The following is a 7,417-nucleotide window of genomic DNA, read 5'->3' on the forward strand; positions in this document are numbered from 1 at the left end:
AGGAAGAACTGCAGGTCTGGGTTTGGAGAAGCAGGATGGAATAAGTCTGCTTAACATAATCTGGGTGTTGCTAACTGATACCCAGTTAGAGATATCTTACAGATAGGGTGTTGCTAACTGATACCCAGTTAGAGAAATCTTAATTTTATGGGTTCTTGTCAATCAGTTGTTTGCTGAAATGTGCACATATTCTCATATTGGTAAAAGGAATAGATCTGAAGCAGAAACATCTTTTAGGTTGATGGAGAATTGTATTTTAGTAGAAGCATTGCCTTCTGTGCATGGGAAAAGGGAGGGAATGTCTTAGAAGACAGCATTTGCTATCTGCAGTTTTTATAAATACTTGTATTGACAATACTTTTTTTCAGAAACCGGTCTACCCAATTAATCAGAGTCAATCAATCAATATTTTTAGTCAATCAAAAGACTTTCATCTGATCAATCTGACTAATATATTAAGGCTGCAATTATCCTCTGCTTGAGTTTTGTCAGCCGAGGGGCTCCAGAATCTGGCAGAAGCCCTGCAACACTGGTGGAACTTAAGATACTGGAAGAACTCCTCCCAATAACACCTGTGGAAAACCTCACCAGTGAAGATCAGTGGTGGAGTGACCAAAATGTTCTTGTCAAATCATACCCAACCCATCACTGTAGTAGCCACTTATCCTCCCATTCAGTCATGAATGTGATACTAAGTCTGAGCTCACATAAATGAGTACAGCCTTGGGTGACGACTGGAATATGCAGGGAGTGTGTATATGAATAAGTTAGGTTTGGTGGGCGTAGGGGTCAGCCATAGCACAACCTATTTTATTTGAGGGTCAATGCAACTAAATATCCCCTAAAGGTGACATACCCTTAAAGGTGGCTCTGAAGAATCTATCTGTCTAAAGATTTTTTACCAGTTCCTCATCAATTAGATATCAGTGGAATGTACAAAATAAGACCAAAAATGAATTATGTAGGGTGTATTCATCTTTTCCCTGATGAATTCATCTCTCTTCAGAACTGTAATGAGCTCCAGGTTGTAGTCCCCTTCCCCCTCCTCTGTGCCCCGATGCTTCTAATTTTATACTGTACAACTATTTCAAATTAGAAGTGGTGCTGGATATGAAATGTGACCTTTAACCTCTTTATAACAGTTCTGATTATTACATGCCCTTGGAAATTGGAGGCATTTCTTGAATCCTGCAACATGGATAATTCGACTCAAGTTACTTCAAAGAGTGCTGTTCTAACAGAAGTAATACAGTTCTTATAAGGATGTGCCACTTTCTGATGCAAAATAGAAAACAGCTGTATGCTTCAGACAGAAGATGGGGGCCATCCCAAATTCAAAGTGGATGAGGAAACAAGCTCTGGCTGTGCAGGCCTTTTTTATGCAAGCAACCAGTCCTCTTTCAGTTTATTAGAAGAACCAAATGTTTCCTTTTTTCTGTATAATAGTCTTATGGTGACATCTTACAGTATAATGTAAGATGTAATCAGAAGACAAGTCCTCCATTGGCAAGTTCTGTGTTCTGTTAATGTACGCATTACCTTATGCTGAATCAGACCACTGATTCATCTAGTTCATTGTTGCATATTCTGATGGACAGCAGCAGTTGAGGTGTTCAACTCTTGCATGGTAGGCTCCCCACCACTTTCCTTGTGGGGTAAGTGTGTGTGTTTGTGCTGGTACTGGGTGAGGTCAAAACCAATGATTAGTGACATTACAGCCAATAGTAGAAAGGGCCATTCTTTCTTTCGGACATCCCCTTCTCTCTCCTCCCTTGCAGAAGATATCCCCCCTCCTCCTCCCATTGCTGCATCCATTTAAACTCCTCCCTTCATTTCCTTCTGGGTCTGCCCCCCACCCCCACCTGCATGAAATTAGGCCAAGGACTGCAAGTTGCTCACCTCTGCTTTAATCGATTACATCAGCAATGGAACCTGGGAGTTCCCATGTGCACTACAACTTAGCTATGGCAGGAATTAGGAACCTCTGGCTCTCCAACACTCATAACCAACAGCCTTCATTGCCAATGGTTGAGGACGATGGGAGTTGTGGTCTAACAAAACATTTGGAGGGACATAGGTTGCCCATCCCTGAGCTATTGCATCTTCCTTTCATCCCTTCCTCCCTATATATATCTTTCTAGTGTCTTGCCCAGGGTGTCTCCTATATGATCAGCATTAATTATACCCATGTTCATCACTTACAAGACAGGAATGGGAAAGCTGAGGTTCTCCAGATATTGAACTGCAACTCTTAGAACCTTTGACCATTGACCATGTTGGCTAAGCTAATTGGCATTGGAATCCAACAACAGAGGCCACAGACTAAGCATTCCTGCTGTCAGACAAGAGCTATGGTAGGACATTAATTTTGCATTTGGTGCCCAATACACATTTTGCTGAACTTCAACAAAAAGTTGCCTTCAATAATTTTTTTCATCAATGTTTACATATGTTTAATCAATGTTTACAAAACAGTTAAACTTACATCCAGTCTAAATGCCTACTTTTCCATGCCTAGTACATTCACAATTGAAAAGTTATATAGTCCTAGCTAAAAAACTAGTTGGAGAAATAAAGAAGCCATACTTGACCCTTTATTCTCAGAAAATACTTCCAAGATGACCTTGAGCCTTGAAATCCAGAGAAAGTGCAAGGAGGAGGACATTGTAAACAAGATGGAACCTTAAATGTGTCAGTCTAAACTTCAGATGGTAGAGATAAAGGTACAGGGATAGTCTGGGAATTTGTTCCCAAAGGTAGTATGATGGCACCACTTGTTTCTCACATCATCACTAGAATACCTGCATATGGTCCTATAATAATCTGTGTTACTTTAGCAACTCCAAAGTGTTGGCTGTATATGCCAATTTACAAAATAGGTTTAAGCCACATGTAAAAGTACTGATAGGGAAGCTTTTAATATTTGATGAATTATTGTATTTTAATATTCTGCTGGAAGCCAGCCAGAGTAGCTGGGGAAACCCAGCCAGGTGGGCGGGGTATAATAATAATAATAATAATTATTATTATTATTATTATTATTATTATTATTACTGATAGGCCTTTTTTGACAATATTGTGGCACTCACATTTGTTCAGACTCTTTCCTTTCATGCCGCCCCCCCCTTTCTTTTTGTCTCCACTCCACTTCCCCCACAGCCTCCCACCTACTATCTAGGGATTCCTGATCTACACTTTTGAGAATTCTTTCAGGAAGATTATATAAGTTAGAAGAGACTGTTAAAGGTTTTCCATACCACTGCAACCCTAATTGTGTCAGAACTTCAGAAGTATTGAATTATTGAATCCAATGAGGCTTACCTTCAGGTAAATTAGGTTAGGATTGCAGCCTAAGGTAGAATATGAATAATTTGATGTGCAGGATAGAATGGATGAGATGGTACTTTAAAAAACAGACGTAACTTGCAGTGCAAGCTAAAGGAATCTTAATGGATCCTTTTGGAAACTAGATGGGTGTGAACACACTGAACAAATAGGCTGATGAAGCTCATGTCAAATCTGTTGAGAGTATTTGCACTGGGGAAAGTATTTTTGATTAGTAGGGAGCTTTTTGTTTATCAATAAAGTTTAACTTACTGATGAGAAAATCTTAGCACAGATGGAGTACAATACAGTGGTACCTCTGGTTACGTACTTAATTCGTTTTGGAGGTCCGTTCTTAACCTGAAACTGTTCTTAACCTGAAGCACCACTTTAGCTAATGGGGCCTCCTGCTGCTGCCGCGCCGCCACCACGCAATTTCTGTTCTCATCCTGAAGCAAAGTTCTTAACCCGAGGTACTATTTTTGGGTTAGTGGAGTCTGTAACCTGAAGCGTATGTAACCCGAGGTACCACTGTAATGTTACATTTATTTAAGTTTAACAATGCATTCTCTTAAACATATTGTTCTAGCAATGTGAAAATTAGGAGCCCAGACTTCAACGTTATATCCCCTCCTTGCTTTCATAATCTATCTGAGAAGAGGTGGGGTCAAGTGGTAGTAGCTTCTTGTTTTTTAATTTATCATGTAGGGGTCAATTATAGGTGATCACTGTATCTTTTATTTTGCTACTGACTGCATAAAAAAAAAGTAGTTTTCTTTGGAATTTCTTATCCTTTTATTTGTCTTGATGGAAACAAGCTGCTCTGTACTAAAACCATTTTCCGCCCATTTAAACTGGCGTGTCTCATAAACAGAAGATGTTAATCCAGTCAATTTAGCATTTGCTAGCACCTATGTGTCATACCTTTTATACAAAATGGTAGATGATAAGATGCAACAGGTATCAGTTACCCTTGGTCTTATCTGTCTCAACCTCACTATCAGCTGGATCTAGAACCTTTCAGAGGCTTAAAGATAAACACATCAGGACCATGAACTGTTTATGCAGGACTGTCAGTTCTCATGTGTTGGACTGACTTGTTTCGACTGATTCTGGCTATATTGCAATGCTGCATAAAAAAATTTAAAAGGTCCCCCCCCCATCCCTCCCAATGATTTCATAAAATAAGCCAACCCAGAGACTGTAGGAAAGGTGGTATGAAATGAACTCTGTGTTGGCCTTGCAGGGTTAATATGTGTTCTGATTTCCAGAGGGATATGTGTTGGTTTCACAGCAAAAACAGAGATTTGCAGCACTGAAAAGTCTACCAAATTTGTTAAGGCATAAGAGTTCATGGACCAATCCCCACAATGTCAGATGCCTGAAGTAAAATTTTGTTGACAGGTATATAAAGGAGAAATTTGTAAGGAGGGAGTTGAAGGGGAGGGGAATCAAAAGTTACAATCAGTAGTAACTGGACCTTGAATGCATGTCAGATAGGTTTACATTTAACTTTTACAGTAGTAAAGGTAAAGGGACCCCTGACCATTAGGTCCAGTCATGACTGACTCTGGAGTTGCGGCGCTCATCTCGCTTTACTGGCTGAGGGAGCCGGCATACAGCTTCCAGGTCATGTGGCCAGCATGACTAAGCCGCTTCTGGTGAACCAGAGCAGCGTATGGAAACGTTTACCTTCCCGCTGGAGCGGTACCTATTTATCTACTTGTACTGTGTGCTTTTGAACTGCTAGGTTGGCAGGAGCAGGGACAGAGCAATGGGAGCTCACCCCGTCGTGGGGATTCAAACCGCCAACCTTCTGATCGGCAAGCCCTAGGCTCAGTGGTTTAATCCACAGCACCACCTGTATCCCTCTTTACAGCAGTAGATTAGTGATAATTTACTCAGAATTGCTGTGGTGATTGTATTATAAACACCTGTAATGGTCAGGGAATTATTCACAAAACACAATAGATAACACAGCTATTCTGTCAATGGTAAGCCAATCAACACATGTAGTATGGATTTTTAAAACCTTCAGTCTTTGTCTTGATGTAATCCACAAGCAATAAAACTGATTTTTTTTAATTGATCATTGTTTCTGGAATGCTGGCCTTATGATCAGTTACAGAATGCCCTGGGAAGTCAAACGTTTTCCTACTAGTTTATGAATATAACCATTTCTGAAGTTGGATGTGTGTGAATTTATTCGTTGCATAGGAAGGCCTGTCTCTTGTAAGCAGAATGTAAGAGGAAATTGTTGACAGATTATGGCATGAATGTCATTGGAACAAGTGCAGTGAATGAACCCCTGATGTTGTGTAATCTGGGTCTGCCTCAGTAGAAAAAAAAAATTGGGCGAAGGAATAGTGTTGCAAGTTTGGGAGCTCAGTCTGCATGATGCCCTGAGTCCCTCCCAGTTCTTGTGGTCCTGTATGCAGTGAGGGTCAAAATCTAATGGAAGGTTCTATTGTTTAAATATTTGTGGAAATAACTCATAGGCAAAAGGGGAAGCATCTTATAGGGGTAGTTGGAATAGGTAGGTAAGAATGCCAGTTTTCCTATGCCATTTATCTGGGAGCGGGACCTACTTCTGAGTAAACATTGACTGCTTTACAGTAGCATCAAATTCACTACCATGTCCTCCTGTTTCCTTTACCATCTTTATTCCTTAGGACATCCTTGTGAGTGAGGCAGATCATTACTATTCTCATGTTACAGATGGGGAACAGAGTCTGAACAATTTGGCAGGGGCCATGTGAGCAGTTATATATGGCAGGAGTCCAGTTCATGGATCCAATCCTATTCATCTAGTAAAGGTAAAGGGACCCCTGACCAGTAGGTCCAGTCGTGACTGACGCTGGGGTTGCGGCGCTCCTCTCGCTTTATTGGTCGAGGGAGCTGGCGTACAGCTTCCAGGTCATGTGGCCAGCATGACTAAGCTGCTTCTGGCGAATCAGAGCAGCACACGGAAACGCAGTTTACCTTCCCGCCAGAGCGGTACCTTTTTATCTGCTTGCACTTTGACATGCTTTTGAACTGCTAGGTTGACAGGAGCAGGGACTGAGCAACAGGAGCTCACTCCGTCATAGGGATTCGAACCGCCAACCTTCTGATTGGCAAGTCCTAGGCTCTGTGGTTTAACCCACAGCGCCACCTGCGTCCCATCTATTACTCTCTGCCAATGGGTTGGCAGATTATACAGGACTCAGGATGCTGCCGCTCCTTCCCTGGCAGGATCCCAGTACATTGCACCTGCTGCGTGCCAGGCAGGCAGAAATTCAACAGAAACATATATGCCTCTGGGATAGAAATGTAGATCTGGGGGACCCTGGCACAGGGACCCTCCCAATATTAAAAGTAGCCGTCTTTGAGCAAACGCTGCAGTGGTACACACGTATTTTTCAAGAGAGAAACCCAGGTGGAAAAGTTGGGTTCCCCCCCTTTTCACTACTTCTTTGGCGATCGCTTGTAGCCAAGTAAGATTGACTTCCATAAACATGGTTTTAACAATGAGTCCGTTAAGTGACTGGGGAGGCCAATTCTGGATCCACACGTCCTTCCACACTGGGGACATTGGTTTCTGGGCGGAAGTTGATCACGGTGTAGAACAGCCAAGCGTGCCTTCCTCTTAACACGTTTCTGCCTTGCGTCCTGAGTTCGAGTGTCTTCAAAGCCCATATGACACCTTTGGTAAAGGCTGTTCTCCAATTGTAGCGCTCGCAGGCCAGTGTTTCCCAATTGTTGGTGTTTATACTGTACTACAATTTTTTAGATTTGCCTTGAGACCTCTTTTGTTGACCATCAGCATGATGCTTTCTATTTTTAAGTTAGGATATTTGCTTTGGAAGACGATAATCAGGCATCCGCACAACATGACCAGTCCAACGAAGTTGATGTTGAAGAATCCAAAAGTTGGGTGTGTGTGTCCCCCGCCCCGCTTTTCACTAACAGTGAGGGCACAGCTGCCCCTCGACAACGAACGGAAAGCAAAGCACAGCCGTGCATACTTGGAAGAGGTTTCTTTCAGGAACCGGTCGCGAGTCCTTTAAAGAAGGAGGAACCCCTATTGCAGCGAGCGAGCGAGCGAGCGGGA

The sequence above is a fragment of the Podarcis erhardii genome, assembly GCF_964252035.2.
Source record: "Podarcis erhardii genome assembly, chromosome: 2".
Classification (NCBI taxonomy): domain Eukaryota; kingdom Metazoa; phylum Chordata; class Lepidosauria; order Squamata; family Lacertidae; genus Podarcis; species Podarcis erhardii.